Genomic DNA, 15,404 nt, shown 5'->3' on the forward strand with positions numbered 1-15,404 from the left:
GAAAGCTTTCCATAAAAGCTGGAACATGCATTTGGTGCTTACAGTGACGTCACTGTCATATTTTACTCTTTTCTCTTTTTCAGCTTTGATGCTTTAGCAGCGCCTCTCATTGGTTGATGTTTGTGCTTGGAAAACAGTCTTTGAGTCTTCAGTATCCACTGTAAAATCACTGGCTATCTGCTTTTCTGACATGTCAAATTAAACCCCTTACAGACAAACTCATTGCACTCACACTGTCTGAATTCTTACATACATAATTATAGAAGATGTTACATGCAGATTATACACCAATCAGGAATAACATTATGTCCACCTCCTTGTTTCTACGCTCATTGTCCATTTTATCAGCTCCACTTACTATATAGGTGCACTTTGTTAGTGTGTGTTGTGCTGATACAAGTGGATCAGACACAGCAGTGCTGCTGGAGTTTTTAACACTGTGTCCACTCACTGTCCACTCTATTAGACACTCCTACCTTGTCAGTCCACCTTGTAGATGTAAAATCAGAGACGATAGTTCATCTGCTGCTGCACAGTTTGTGTTGGTCATCCTCTAGTCCTTCATCAGTAGTCACAGAACGCTGCGCACAGGACGCTGTTGGCTGGATATTTTTGGTTGGTGGAATATTCTCAGTCCAGCAGTGACACTGAGGTGTTTAAAAACTCCAGCAGCACTGCTGTGTCTGATCCACTCAGACCAGCGCAACACACACTAACACACCACCACCACATCAGTGTTACTGCAGTGCTGAGAATGATCCACCACCCAAATAGTACAAGGGTCCCACTCTTAAAAAAAGATGGTTCTTCAAGGGTTCTTTAGTCAAGAAACGGTTTTATATAGAACCTTTTGCATGATTAAGGGGGCTTTACATCATGAAAGCGCTCTTCAGATTGATAGAAAATGTACAGTATGTATTATATATTGAACTTTTTTGACAATTTCACTATTGTTACCAGCCAAAGAACCATTTTTGGTATTTTATAGAACCCTTTTTGCTAAGAGTGTATACTTCTCCAGTGGTATGGTTGGATTTTCTCCACAGCGATGCTTAATCAAAGGATTTAGCCAAATGCCTCATCCAAGGTTGCTCTACTTAAGGAAAATTATTAAACATTATCAAACAGTGAGCAATATTCCTAAAATGAAAAAAAAAAAATGAAAATTTTTGCCCGTATGCAAAAGAACCAAAACTCAACTGAAACTATTGTGCCACTGGACTTATAGCTAACTTACGGCCAATTAGAAGAGCAGAGAGAGGAGCACGTAGAGGACTCCCAGAATGCCGTGCGCCTCTCCGCAGCCGGTATTTATTTGTGTTGAACGTGCTAAATGTTGTGATAGGTGTAACAACGTGGTTGTGCTTTATCATGTCCTGTTTGTGGTTAACCAGGTGTTAAGTGTCTACACTCGTCGAGTTGTGTTTTCCTATTGGTGGCCTTCACCCGCATTTTGTCACAAATTTTAGCACCTCTTCTGGCCTGTTGTTTCAAAAAGGAAGGGTTTCCTGAAAGGCAAATGTCAGACACTAAACGAAACAAACGTGGATGTCTAACGAAGGTGGGTACTTATTATGTTGCTAAACCACAAGGGGCCAGCAGATGGCGATGTACTTAAACAAAGGCTGCGAACAGCTGAGACCTACCAAAGCTAAGCACACTAACCAACCCTCTGAGACCTACTGCTGCTACAAAATGGAAATAAAATAATATAATTTCAGAATTATTGTGGGAATAATCCAGTTTTTTGACAAGTCAAAGAAAACCCAAATGATAACTATTTGTTCACTCCTAAAATAACTGAAAGTAAAGTGACATTCGAAAGACAGATTGATAGATAAGGATAAGGAAGGGAAAAGTGAACGGAAAATAAGTGAAAAACCAGGAGTTTCCAAAACTGGAGTTTTTTTAAAGATTCATAGAAAATTCTGCATCGACGCTACACGGAGCCCCTATGGTGACATCCTGTATAAATAAGAATAATGTTCGGCCACGACTTAGTAAGACGTGGAAATGAGATCCTAATGCATGGCCACAACTTAGTAAGGCATGATCTCGTATTTTAACGAAGGTGGATACCTATTATGTTGTTAAACCAACAACCGTGCAAGACCTGGTAGACCACCAGAACTGTCGCCATCGTACCTAAAGCTTTCATCTTTGCATGAAAAATTCCTCAGGTGTTTCTGTCCCTCCTTCCACTGTGAGAAGACAACTCAAAACTATAAGTCTGACATGATGTGTAGCTGTCAAATACAGACTACGTGACATTGTATTCAGTTGTTGTAATTCTCATATACACATTTGCTTTCTGTTTATTTCTTGACACTAAAACTGAACTTATGTACTCAGTTGGCATTTTGAAATGAAATTAAATAAATGAAGCGTCAACTGAAATATAGGTCTCATTTCATTCCTGATGTCTGTTTTATTCAGAAACTATGATTAAGCATTTGTCGAAAAAAATACATGAATAATAACAGCTTTCAGTTCAAGGCTAAGTGGGGATTTGGAGTACATGCCTCCTTTTTGCAATGCCACTAAATATCCACTAGATGTCAGAATAGCACATATTTTTAGAGTTTACCAGCATGAGTTCTTAGAACCCTGCATATGTGAAGGTTAGAGGGTTTGAAATAGGCCTAACTAAACGATATGAGTATTACAAACCAAGTAACCTTTTATAAAATCATGAAATGCTATCTATGCCCTATTATACCATTGAATAGACAACTCCTGCCTGATATAAAGGGAAACCAGACCAGATTAATTCTGCCACGTTAGGAGAATTCTCAAGAAATGCTTTTGCATTGTTTATGCCATTTACTTTGCACAGACGCACATCTGTATCCCTCCTTGAGTCTAATTGAATTTTAGTTCTGAGGAAAGCCCAGCACGAATGCTTTATAGCTGTTAATGGAGGACTGCAAGGCTGGAGTGTTTACTTATACCCAGTCTATTTGATGAAAGCCCATGAGCCTTGCACAGTCACGTACACACCCACTGCTAATGAATGAGTGCTTGGTCCTCCGACACACCCCAGCCCTCTCTGTGATGAGGGGGTGTGTAATACCCCAGGAATGCGCTAAAAATACACATTTCATGGTGAACACGCCTCCACAACGCACAGCACTCTGGACTATGACTAACAATATCCTTCCAGTGCAGTTACTAGAACAGCCATTCCAAAACAGCATGAAAACAAGATACAGAAACCTGACATGACATCTGTTTTCTAGGGTTCATTTTGGAAACCATAGGGTACTAAAGCCTTGCACTATTTTGAACACATTAGGTGAATAGTAGATGAAGATGAAAATACTTTTTCAGCTGACAATCCATCCAATGCCACAGTCTCCTTTTGTTGATAAGGAAGAGGGCTCTTCATTTGTATGTGCTACTGAATCTTTCTTACATCTATTTCCATCATATGAACACAAATTGGAGGACACAAATTATTCACTGACCTTGCATCGTGCTGTCATGACAAAAAAAAGGGGGAAATCTTTCATACAAAGGTGGGCTTCTTTTTTTAGAAAGGTCAACTCCATGAGAGATATAAGAAAGCTTTTGTATCCATGTATGAAACATTAAGGCAGACTGTCATTCCTTTGCAGACTTGTTTCATCCTATTGGTGTTGTCATGGTGATGACGAGTCTGTACTGGGTATAAATGAGCAGATGTAGGCTACATTCAACACAAGCATATGGCAAACTCTTACCAACGTGGCAAAATGACTTTCTTGCAGCAAAACAGAGTTTCACTGTTTTTATTTTAATTTTTATTTTATCTTATTTGTTCATTTCAAAAGGTTATCTTTTCAGTTATGTTTACTTACAGTAATAAAATAGAATGCAAAAACACCAAAACATCACACCTCAGGTATCCCCATAGGATTTTGCAGCACTCAGATGCAATACCATTTGTTGAGGCATTGCAAACTTTGACTTGACAGGTCCATCAGAATAACTCATGAATTAAATGACTCTGGGCCTGTTTTGACAGTGTATAATGAACACCAGTGTCCTTGCAGACCTGACACAGTAGGTCAGAACATTAAAGATCTGTCTGTGCACTGCACGCTGGTGCTGAAAGTCTGGGAATTGGTCTTCCCGTGGCTGCAGTAATAGCCTCTACTCTTCTGGGAAGACTTTGTTGGAAGATTGCTGTGAAGATTTGATTTCATTCAGCCACAAGAGCATTAGTGAAGTCAGGTACTAACAGTAAATGATTAGCTGATTAGGATCCCAAAAGTATTGGATGGAGCTCCATCACTCCAGACAACGCAGTTCCACTGCTCCACAGCCCACTACTGTGGGGCTTTACACTCCTTTAGCTGGCACTGGGCATGGCGACCTTAGACTCATGTGTTGCTCCAGAGCGTCCCATTCTTCTGACCGTGCTTTTCTATGGAGATTATGCAATCTGTGTATACACAATTAGGCACAATGGATGAGAAACAGAATTCACTAATAAGAAGGGGTGTCAGATACTTTTGGACATACACTGAACAACCACTTTATTAAGTGCACCTACCTTGTGTCTATACTCAATGACCATTTTATCAAGTGCCCTTACCATATAAGTGCACTTCATAGCTCTGCAATTACAGACTGTAGTCCATCTGTTTCTAACATACTTTGTTAGCCTCTTTTTACACCATTAGTCAATGGTCAGGACCCCCACAGGACTCCCACAGACCAGGTATTATTTCAGCGGGGGGGACCATTCTTAGCACTACAGAGACACTGACCTGGTGGTGGTGTGTTAGTGAGTGTTCGCTGGTACGAGTGGATCAGACATAGCAGTGCTGCTGGAGTTTTTGAACACCTCAGTGTCAGTGCTGGACTGAGAATAGTCCACCAACCAAAAATATCCAGCCAACAGCGTCCTGTGACCACTGATGAACGACTACAGGATGACCAACGCTAACTGTGCAGAAACAGATGAGCTACTGTCTCTGATTACATCTACAAGGTGGACCAACAAAGTGCATGTGTCTAATAGAGTGGACAGTGACAACACACTAACACACCACCACCACACTGGTGTCACTGCAGTGCTGAGAATGATCCACCACCCAAATAATACCTGCTCTCCGGTGGTCCTGACCATTGAACAACAGGGCAAAAGGGGGCAAATAAAGTATGCAGAGAAACAGATGGGCTACATATTGTAATGTAGAGCTACAAAGTGCACCTGGTGAGTGGAACTGATAAAATGAGCAAAGAGTGGAGACACAAGGAGGTGTACTTAATGAAGTGGCCAGTCTGTGTACAGCTGACTCTATGGGCGGCAACTTTAGAGAGATGCTGCTAGCGCGTCACGGAGTGCGGTGAGTCCCGCCCCTGAGATCAGGACACCCACGCTCACTCTCCTCCTCACTGGAAACGACCCGCTTCAAGTAAGCGCTGAACTGCTCAGCGGTGTGCTGCTCTGGAAGTATGCCCTCAACGACCAGGACATCCTCTACCACTTCTTAGGTGGACCAAAACTCCGAGGCTTTCGTTAATCAGAAGAAATGATCTTTTTTTCCTGCTACATGTGTTGTCTCCTTCCAGCTTGATGTAGATAATGGGTCTGTACTTGTTCGCATGTGCTGACTATATTGCATAAGTGCTGTACTCCTCCGTCTTTACTGGAAATGGCGAGGTGGTCGCCTCGTCACTCAGTAAACTCAGCCGAAGCAGTCTAAGTTCTTTGAACGTGTGTAGTTTTCAGTCTTCTGCCTCGCACTCGACACGCACTTTCGATCTCTTTACTTTTGCATCCGGAAATCCGATTCGACGCACCGTTCAGCTCCAGTCCGCCTGGGTAAGTCAGCACTGTTTTACCACTAGACTGTGGCACGTTTAGCACACAGTGTCAGAAAAAGAGGGAACTCTGCATTTTACAGTTTTGACCTTCGATATGCAGACAGTGTAAGGGAACTCTTAGATGTTCAGCAGGGTCTTTAAAGGGGAATACCACCAATTTAACAAAATGTCCACTTAATTTCATTTTTGAAATGTAAACAAAGCCATTCAGAGTGTTTTGATGTGAAATGGATCATTGTAGAAAAATTGACAAACTCAGATTTCTTTACAGTGGTGGTGATAGGAACCAGGGGTCGCAATGTCTACAACGCAAATATGGCCATTTTTGTACAATCCAAAACGGGTAGTGAAACGTGTCTTATAAGCTTTTATACACAAATGCTGATGATGTTATAATTGTGCTAATTTCAAAAATCAGCTATTTTGCCTTACAATACCATGCATATATCTCTCCACCAAGAAATAGATAATAAAAAAAAAAGTTTAAGGCCGAACTTTATCTCAGAACTATTATAGAAATAACAATGCCTCAGGCATCAGCCATCGTGTTTGCGAGATGAGACACTTCAGACGTCTGGTTCCTAACACCACTATGAACAATTTTGAATTGGTTTCTTTGGAACAGTGCATTTGACATCAAACCACTCATTATACCTTTGTTTATCTTAATATATTTATATTAATATCCTAATCATTTAATTATACTGAAATTTTGCACAATTGTTGGAGTTCCCCTGTAAGGTCCAATTGTGTACCTTGAATTAGTTTGAAAGGCACAACATTCACTTTCCCAGGGAAAATGTGTGTATCTGTATCTTTTTGTAATTTGTTTTAAACAGAAGCTGGTTTATAGTGTATAGAGTCAGTGCAATGTAAGTAATATAATTTAAACAGAATATGGTACAATTATATTCCCTAACTAAAGGCATTGACATACCTTTTGAAATACATGTGGTGGGAGGAATACTCTGTCCATGATTAGCAATAAGAATTTGAATTTCAGTTGCTGTGTTTTTTGTGCAAACAGCTCACAAAAGGTAGTATTTTCATTCACTGTTTTCAGTAATTCACTGTAATATATTTAGTCAGTAATGTATCAGAAAGCAAAAAACAGTATCAGACCCCAGTACTCCCAGTAGTCCTGTACAGTTCTCAGAACAGCCTTATTTGCTGAAGAGCATTAAAAACTTTGCGAGGCTTTGACAGGTCTGTCATAAATAAGGAATGATGTGAGTCTGAGCCTACTTGGCTGTGTATAATGAGCACCAGTGAGAGTCGTCTATCCTTAACAGCCTGCTACAGTAGGTCAAAACGTGAAAGAAAGCATTACACGTGGGTGATGTTTGTCTGGAAATAAAAAGCTGTGTGAAGGTAACTGGTAACACCCTCTCCACATTTGTTTTGTTTTCCTTGGCCTACATTCTCCATCCTGCATGCCATGCAGTCTTAAAACTTGTTCTTGCATGACTAGTCAAACCAACGGAACTCTGCCATGAGCAGTACACTGTATGGATGCAGTCAACTTCAAAGGAAAAAAAGAACTAATCCAAAACATAAGGGACACTTTTTGGCAAACACTCGAGTAGCCCATTAAAAGCGTTCGCATACAGCACAAGTGCTACTACTTTAATTTTAAATGGTGCTGAACTTTATTTCTATGCTGAAAAATGTTGATATTTTAAGTGCCCCATTTTTAAAAGGTGGCTTTTAGCTTGAGTGGAGCAGTTAGAGAGACAAAGCGGCACTTTGTTTCCACTTGAAATGCATTAACCCCCTATCAAAAGCTGCTAAAAGTAGCAGTCTTTGTAATTTGTAATTTGTAATCTTTTAAATCGCTGCAATACATACAAAACCAAAGAAAAGGATGATAAATCTGCAAACTTAATGTTTTGAGATAGGAATTTGATTTTAAAAATACTGCCACATGAACAATTATGATGCCACATGGATCTAAAACATTTAACACCTAAAGCATCTGAAGTGACCAAGCTACCCTAAGGTTCAGAGTCAAGATACAGTGCTATTGTGTCTTCAGGACAGTTATTTCAAGACTCTGGAAGGATAATGTACTTTCAGTGCACTTCCTGCTGCTCTACACGCTGTACCAGTAACACAGTGGGCACGTTCACACAGTGAAGTGTTCTGTTTACTGTAATTAAGCAGCAGATATTTTATCTTATTTTCTAAGAATCAGAAAATGACTGTTGAGTACGTTGTGGCCCTGTTTCTCACTCACTCTGGCATTAATACTGCAAGCCCTGTCTTACCTAGAGTATCATTAATCTCTGTTTGCCTGCACTTGACCGCTTTCCTTAATGTCACTCAGTTGTTAAAATCTTGTTGGAAAGATGAAATTGATCTAAAGTTCACATTGCTAGATGTGCAAACTTTTTTTTTGAAGTCAGAGCGTAGCATAGATACATAGGAGCAGTTACCTAGAAGTTTCAATGAGCAAATACGGGTGTGGGAACATAAGATCCTAGGAACATAAGGCCCTAGCATGACTCATTTGCTAGCCAACGTAATGGAGTTGGCTAACATTTCTAACCTCATTTCCTGAGAGGCCACAAAATTAGGGTACTTCTGTATGTTTTAAGGTATTTTATTGGTAGTCATGCTTTAGTATGTTAAACGGTTGATGTTTTGGCATTTAATCACAATTTGAGTGCAGAAAAGAAACATACCTAACTTATCTAACTAGCAATAAGTTTTGGTCAGCCACACCATGTAGCAACATGTGTTTTTATTATTCTCATATTTATGTATTGTTGCATAACTAGAGGAAGAAATCACTTTAATAATCACAAACATTATCTAGAGCTAATGCTTTTCTTCCTGTCCAAGAAATGCTAAAAATGCTAATTAACATGGCAACATATCATGCTGGTTTACATTCTGGTGTACTTTACTTTAGTGTTGTTGTTCTCAAGACGATAAACTAACCTTCTCAATCTCGTCTCAGTCTTGACCTCATTTGGACTCAGCCTTGTCTCGGTCTTGGGTGAGGTGGACTCAGAAACTGTTCTCAAGGCCAGCTGAGTGTGATGTCTCTGTCTGCAGTAACTGGAAGCTGAATTATTATTAAATATTAACAAAGCAGAATAAATAGAATTAAAAAGTCCTTTCTTCATATCAGAAGTTCCCAAACTTTTGCAACACATCGCCCTCACAAACGACTACAAAACCTTCCACGATTTAACCGATCAGATCATTTTTATTTATTTTTTTTATTTCATCTAATGAGAAGGCTGATTTGGCAGCTACTGAGTGCTGGATGTCAGGCAGAGGAGAGAAAAACTGAGGAGTTTTGGCTCAGTTCCACAGGTTTAGATACATCTTCACTCTTTTTATTCTCTAAGTGAAGATGTAAACTGTTGGAATTCAAAGCTTCATTTGAAAAGACCCCTAAGCAAACAGCAAAGGGTTGTAGTTACTTGTTTTCAGCTTTCCATGTTCCCACATTATAAATGTTTTAGTTTTTTTTTGCAAATAATCAACAATATTTCTAATGTTCACAGTTACATTTGGTTAAATGTGTATTGTAACAAATTTTGGCCTAAAGAAAGAACACAATACTGCAGCAGCCCACAGGTTAAAAACCACTGTTGTATGTGTTTAAATAAAATCTGACAGTTAAAGATCTAATTGATTATATTTATGATGGCTTAAGTATTATATGTTTGTTGGTGTTCATTGGTTCCAAAATTCAAACACCCCCTTAGAGCACATCGAAAGTTATTACTATATTCTCACTCAGTCTTGTCATTCAGTGTTGGTCTTGACTCGGTCTTAAAATGTCCCAGACTCAATCTTTACTCAGTCTCGGATGACTACAAGACTACTTTACTTATCATAGAATTCAGCTTGGTGAAATAATTCTCCTCTAACAGACATTACTTAACAAAAATTGTAAGCTGGCTGGTTTTGAGCAGCCAACTGAAGATACACACAGCTGCAGCTCAAATAAACATACATTACTCACAGCAGAACTAGAATTGCATCAGTTAAAAACTTTTTTTTTTTCATTGTTTTATACACTTTATGGGTTTTTACTCTTTAATGGGGGATCAAATTGCTCCATTTGATCCCTGCTTAGGTTACCAATCCTGTGAAACCATAACTTCTGTTGTCATCGTTCTTGTCATTAGTGTCACACTTTACTAAGCAAAAGCCAGGCAGCCAAGATATCTCCACTCCACTTTAACCGCCTTTACATGCACACAGCAGCATTAATATTTCAGTTGGAAATGAACTGCTCTTTAGTGTGTATTAAATGACAAGTTCGCAGAAGGACGAGGTGTAGTTTACTGTGGTGTGAGTTGTCTCATTGAAAGGACTTCAGATGGAGCATAACTGACTTAAGTGAGGATCCTAATAGCGTTTGTTGTCCGATAAAGGTCACGATATGCGTTTGTGTTCCTGTTTGCTCATCTTAGAATACATTACAACACACTGTACTATGTGTCAGAAAAATATTCCTTAACGTTGCTCAGTCACCATGGTAACGAATTGGAAAATGTTGTGTGTGCAGAAGAGCCATGTGCCAGTAAAGAGCTGTTTGTGGCTCAGTGAAATACTGTCTCCATTATTATGGGGACTTTCACATCAATCAAGAGAACAATCAAGTGCTGCAAGGGCAAACATGGCTTTTCTTTGTGTTTTTATTTGGGCGGACTGGCCGTTATCTCATTTTGCACCCGCTTAGTGTAGGAGTTCTGAGGAGGGTTTCATTTTGTCAGGGTGTGTGTATATGTGGTGTGTTTGTGGTTCCAGGGAAAGCCAAGACACGCAAATAGAAGCATAATTTGGATTTTTTTCCTCAGAAAATAATCATGCTGTGAGTTTTCTGAAATGCCATCATAAAGAAAAGCTAAAAATCTACTACTCGTTAGGCCTGTCATGATCATGAAAGTTTATTGGACAATTAAATGCCATATAAATACTTGCAATTTATAGTCTTTTTATTTTTTGTATGTAACTATTAAAATACAAGCCTAAAGTTGTCAAATTGGTTGATTAGATTCTTGCTTGCTAGCTATTTTGTGTTGACGAGGTAAGCCTGTAGCCCCTGTGGCTGATGTCTTTTTATCTTTGTTTTCCATTCATGACATTTTACAGATAATGTTACCTGGATATCAAAATGAATCAAAATGCACATCCCTACTTCCAGGTGTCTTCCAGGTTTGTCCTGGGTGCTCCGAGTGAGTCTAAAAGGAAAGGGTTCTTAAGGAGCTTTTGTGCAAAATCATAGTTTGTAAATGTTTTGAAAAAGTTATATAGACAAATGCACACATTTTCTGAACACAGGTCAACATAAACATTTCAACACAGCTATTATATTTTTGAAGACTTTAGAACTCCAGTTACTGAACTTCATGTACGTTCATGACCTCAGTGAGAGTGAACGGCTTCACTCAGCCAGTGAGCTGATCGGCTCTGTGACCAATCAGCATTCAGTAGCAGTAATGCCAAACAAATGTAACCAACCAATCAGCACTCAATAGCAGTAATGCTATCATCCTACTGAACAAAACCCTTTTGCGGTAGAAAAACTGAAAGACACTGGTAGGTTTTGTTTGATATTTTAATGGAATAAATCCTTCTACATCACAAAATTAAATAAATGTCCTGCACAAATGGTTAGAAACAAGTTTCATTTTTTAGCCAATTAGCCCCATTCACCTCCTTTCATTAAGGTCTCGCTCGTGGGCACCCTCTACTGTTACTGCTTCTTGTTTTTGATGTAACGGGAGAAATAAGTAGCCAGGCTCCCCTTAAACTGGCTCTGGCTTAGCCTTTTCTAAGCCTAGATATGACCCCTACAGTGCCACTTACAGGCCAAAACTCATTTGTATCTTTTGTCCTTGTGGCACATCTTATAAGATACATTTCATTCCCAACATTACACTGAACCATCCTCTGAACGTGCTTCTCAAATCTTCCCATATAATGAACTGCACTTTTTATCTTTTTTTTCTCTCTGTTTCCTTCTTTAGAATATCCCAGTCTTGATCTGCCTATGGGGCCATACTGCGTTAGCGTTTGAAGGTACCACTGTCATCTATTTTTTATTAAGAGGCCATTATGGAACGCTTTCCATTTCTGACGTGGTTTCCACGCACTTGACTAAGCTGCTCTCTGCAGCAGTCTTTTAAAGCTCCAGTTAGAACTCTTATAAAGCTAGCATCCCTCTCTCATGCAGTTGCCGAGGACTAAGAATGTTGTTAGGTGAAAATCTTTGCAGCATGGTGACCTGCATGAACTGCCATTGAGTTAAACACTTGCTTGTGGATCACTGTCACCAGCAAAGGCACCAGGTGTATAAAAAAAGTTTAATTTATGTAGCATCTTTTTCATTCTCAAGGGCACTTTCAGAAGGATCAAATCAAGGAAAAATAAAAGATATTAAACAGAAAATAATAATAAGTGAAGCCAAATAGGATAATGTCAACAAAGCTAGGTTTCGTTCCGGTTTTTATGTGCTTTTGGCATAACGAATAAAGAAAGATTTGATAGAAATGGCAAATATCTGATGAAGCCTGTTTTGCATGAAAGTCTGTATGCTTACTTGAGGTGGATCGTTTTTATACCAAAAAAAAGTTATATAACAAATAATAATAGTGACATTTGACAAATGAATAATGTAATAATGTAAAAGTCATATGATTTATCGAGTGTTTGCATGTTTTCCCAGCTGTAGCTGCGAAACATGACAGAAAGCAACAGGTACAGTGAACTGACTCATTGAAAACATATTTTTATATTTTGAAAGAAAAGCTGATATTAGACAGGGAACAGACATAAAGTGCCTGCATTGAATAATCAACTTTTCCTGTGCCTTTAGTCTGCTTGTGTGTAAAATTTCTCTGTAAGTTTGGTCTGTATTTTTGAAAACTGTTTTCACAGGCATGATGTAAACAGAGTTTTATTTTCTTGTACAGAGCTGATCAAATTTGCATAATTATGTTGTTGTTGTAGTTTTTAGCTTGAATTTGACAGCTGGAAACTAGCCTTATATCAACTAGAGAAAGAAGGAGGGAGAAAGTATGAACTGGAATGATGAGGAGAATGAAAGTATTGAGAAAAGGGCATGTTTTTAAACTTCAAAGGAGGATACTAGAGAGAATGTGGTAATAACACTCATAACTTATGTGCAATGTGCAATATTATGGAGGTGGAAAAAGTGATTGACACGTTCCCTAATGTGAGGTGTGATAAATCCCCAAGTCACAAAATACTGAAGAAGGTTTATCAGTCACACCATCTAGATGGTGGTTTTCTCATGAATACCAAAGACAGGAGAGTTGCAGGAGTCAAGATTTTGCTATATGCAAGCATGGACCAGAGTTTCAGCACCTTTCATGATGAGCATGTGCAATGTGTAGTATTGTGGACGTGGAAAAAGTGACTGACACTTTGCCTAATGTTTCAAAACATCAAAAGCTTCCCCAAGTCATGAAGTATGGAAGGAGGTTTAACACTTACACCTTGTAGATTGAGAGCAAAGTGAAGTTTGAAACCATGGACATTATACTGATGAGCAGAACTTCTATTTTGTCTGGATTAAATTTTAGGAAGTTTGATTTTATGGCAGCATGACTGCTATAGTCTGCAAGGGTTGGCCATTCACACATGCAGTGTTTACACACATACAGTGAAATATGTAGATCTGTCGGGTTCTGCAGAGACCTATATTCCAAATGGATAAATAGCAAAATCAGCTACTTCAAAAACAATTTCAAAATGATAATTCAGAAAAGAGCATGTTGCATTTGTTTACCCTCAGCAGTTTACCCTTGGCAGTTTACTGACTGGTGATTGCGCAATCGTTTATAAGCCTGTAGATCTAATGAAAAAAATGTATGCAGCATAAAATATGTAAATAGATAACAGACTTCATTTGTATAATTTGTGCTTTGACATTTTCATTTTGTTGTTTTTTTATTTTATTTTATTTTTCATTGCTTATCTCTCTGTCACAGAAAAAATAAGCCTAGTGCCTATTTTCCACTTCTAGGAGGCGTCTGGGATGCACTGTCGCTCTGCTTACGCAGATTGTGTGAATGCTGTAAACTGTTAACATGGGCACCAAAGTGGAAATGAAGACATTCCGCATTGCTGATGCCATGCAGAGATGGCATCTGTGATCCAGGCCTAAGATCTCGAATAGGGTAGAAGGATAGTGGTATTTTTGGTGCTCACATAGACCTGTTTGCTGCTCAAAGCTCCAACTACATACTCTGTTTTTTTGTACGCCATTTAAAAAAATTAACTTCATAGTTTATACAGCTTTGAAGCCAGTTCTTTTCTATTTGTGAAGAGCTCTAGGGAGCAGCTCATACTGTTTCTCTCTCCTCAGAGAGCTCATGGGAGACTGTGCGGAGGCTATAGCGCTCCAGGCCACCCACTCTGACACAAAACTACACATGATTGCATCTCTGATGTCTTTCTGCACCCCTTCACTTTCATGCCAGGATGACGGTTATGATCACAACTGTAGTGTGAACCCCTCATACAGTGTTACCATAGAGAGAGGTCCCTGTCACAGTCTTGTTAAATAGCTAACCTTGGCAAGGTGACTCAATTTTATTGTGCTGCAGTTGTTTTTTGGTGTGTTTTAGCTTTTCTACAGTACTTCATCCTTCCTGCACACGGCTCTGTGATGGTGAGAACATGTGGTATTCTGTGTGGAGGGTTAGGCAGAAGGAAACGAACCAGATTCAATGAGCAGATGTTGCTTTCGCTCCCACATGGTGACAGGTGCTGCCTCCGTCTGCCAGCCTCATCTATAAAAGATATGATTTCTAAATGTAAACAAGTGGGCAAGGATTTAGTCATCTGAAAAGGAAGTGTTCAGTTGCTTGGGGTGTGTAGGCTTTATTTTTTCATTTGTTTCTTGATATTTTTATGTTCCTAAAATACTTCTGCGACTGCTGAGGTGTAACTTTGAGGTCGGCTTCAAATGCATCAGTGCTTTTGCTGACAAGGTGTCACTATTCATATAGCATAAACACATCACAGAGTACAAGATTCTCACAACTTCAATACAGTAAGTAAAATATCCTTATTTGAGAGAGTTAAGATGGCATCGTTCAGACAGAGCCATGAATATCCATCAGAGAACAAAACATCACATGTAGGTGTGTTGCCTAAAATAACACCGTCTCTATTGTTAGTGCTTTTCATCTTGTCATGCAGGGTCACATTCAATGCAGGTGAGACACATGACATCATGTGATGATTTTCTCAGATTTAGGCAACATAATTGAAAAAGGAAAAAAGCACAGATCAGCTGCCAAATGACAGCTCTGGGCACTATTCTTCTGCCAGACTCCTTCTCGCTTCTCCCTTTAAATCGAGTCATCCATTTCTTGACATTGCCGCCTTTCCAGTCTGATGGGTTTAAGGCCTGTGTGCTGCTTATTGTCATTAAATCCAGAAGCTGTTTTTTTGGAAACCTAATTTCAGCTAATACTGTTGGAACATGTGGTGCCCGACTAGGTCTTGGTTATTTGTCTTGTGTGCTCTGTAGTAAGACCTAACACCAATTCAATACAAAGCATCAGAGCATCAGACCAATATGAAAA

The 15,404-nt window shown here is 39.2% G+C and overlaps 1 protein-coding gene across 1 annotated transcript in view; it reads left to right on the forward strand.

Annotated features, from left to right (window-relative positions):
- Positions 1-5,363: 5,363 nt before the first annotated feature.
- The window catches only part of osbpl3b (oxysterol binding protein-like 3b), a 77,586-nt gene continuing 67,545 nt past the window's right edge, over positions 5,364-15,404 (forward strand). The window contains 2 exon segments of the mRNA XM_036583137.1: positions 5,364-5,815; positions 11,814-11,865. The gene's annotated coding sequence lies outside the window, so the exon portion shown is untranslated.

The sequence above is a fragment of the Colossoma macropomum genome, unplaced genomic scaffold, assembly GCF_904425465.1.
Source record: "Colossoma macropomum unplaced genomic scaffold, Colossoma_macropomum, whole genome shotgun sequence".
Lineage (NCBI taxonomy): Eukaryota > Metazoa > Chordata > Actinopteri > Characiformes > Serrasalmidae > Colossoma > Colossoma macropomum.